The sequence below is a fragment of the Nannobrachium achirus genome, assembly GCF_963921795.1.
Source record: "Nannobrachium achirus genome assembly, chromosome: 17".
Taxonomy (NCBI): Eukaryota; Metazoa; Chordata; class Actinopteri; order Myctophiformes; family Myctophidae; genus Nannobrachium; species Nannobrachium achirus.
In genome coordinates, this window is record NC_137824.1 from 10,073,401 (window position 1) to 10,075,047 (window position 1,647).

General features: G+C 36.2%; 1 long non-coding RNA gene across 1 annotated transcript in view; it reads left to right on the forward strand.

Annotated features, from left to right (window-relative positions):
- LOC308301790 overlaps nucleotides 1-871 on the forward strand; it is a 2,410-nt gene extending 1,539 nt beyond the window's left edge. Inside the window, exon 3 of the long non-coding RNA XR_013962912.1 lies at nucleotides 1-871. This exon is cut by the window's left edge and continues 468 nt beyond it. This is a non-coding gene — a long non-coding RNA (uncharacterized lncRNA).
- Nucleotides 872-1,647: the final 776 nt, after the last annotated feature.

Consider the following 1,647-nt stretch of genomic DNA (forward strand, 5'->3'; position numbering starts at 1 on the left):
TCTCTGATGTGAAAAATATCTAATATGTAGATGGGAGGGGACCTCTTTGGAATAGAGCAAGTTGAACATGTTTTCCACACCATGGATAATGCATTATGGAAATTCAAATTACTATATATGCGGCTATTTCTAATGTCATGAGTGGTACACCAGAGTTTGGTCTTGTGAAAACATTTATATTGTATCATTGCATTGTTTTGAATGACAACCTCTCTCTCTACAGTTGGGTAGAATGATCAGTATTTAGCCCATACTGTAGAATAATGGTTCTAAACCTGAGGGTAGGGACCCTCGGGTGGGGGTTGGGTGTCCCAGATGGTCCCCAGATGACAGTTTTGTGACAAGTTTACTGGTTAAGACTCTGAAGGCCTTTTTAAAATCTAAAAATGAAAAGGTTAAAATGTAAATTAATCGAAAATTACCATTACTGCATCAAAACTAATCAACAAACTATACAAAAAAAGATCAAATAATGAGAAAGATGCAACATTTTTGAAAATAGACAATCTACAAGCTCACAACACCAGCTTGTAGATCTGCTATTTTCACAAAATGTATCTGGAACCGAGTCAAACAAAATGTAATGTCTCAACTCCTACATTCCAAGTGTTTGTCAGGGTGAAGGTGGGGGGGGGGGGGGGTCCACAGTTCAAATGTGATTATTTTGTGGGATCCACAGCAGTTCCAATGTGATTATTTTGTGGGGTCACAGCCTGAAAAGGTTGAGGACCACATGGGTTAAAAGTTCCTTGCAAGCTCAAGCTATGTTGATGCTGGAAACCTTGTTGATTTTGTGCCATAATACTTTGTGACATTCAATAATAGAAAGTACAACCCAATTAAGTATGATCTCATTGCACGTACTGTAATGTTTGGGGTAGAAACACACCTTTCCAATAAAGATGTTGTTTTTCTTGAAATTAACTAAGTCTATGTCTTGATATGAGATGATTACATCTTTTACAATAACACACCAGCTTAAAAATCAGTGATATGCCAAAATAACCTTGTTTTATCTAAGACATGACTCAATACCAGATGGTTTCATGATTTTATCACTTAGCAAGATATTCAAGTTGCAATGTATGAAAACAAGTCCCTATATCTCACAGAAATTTGACTGGTTAGATGATGTATCTTATACTAAGTGTGATTTGGAATTTTGACTAGAAATAAGCTGGATCAACTTCATAAGATTTTGAGTTTTTGCAGTGTATATATATGTATCTCATTCTTGTCATCAGCCTAGTGGGGAGAAAACTAGAAGAACAACATCATACATCATCATCACTCTACACTCGTTGCAACATAATACTCTGGTCAGTGGAACAACAAGACCACTGTGTCCATATTTGCTCAGGCATTCCAAACATCAGTGACCAACACACACATTAACATAATGGAACAGGGAATTGAGGACCATTTACTACACAGTAATTTAAAACACTGTTGAATTTCACTGTGAAAATGATCAGCTAAAGTTTACTTGCATGTGGTTTTAACAACAACCAATGAGCCATAATGTCCACACATCCATAATGAACATGTTTTATATACATTTCATGAACTTGTAAACAGTCTAAATATAAATGTTCTCTCAGCACAGCATCAGGCCTGGTGGTCAGTATCCTGTGATGTATATAGTAT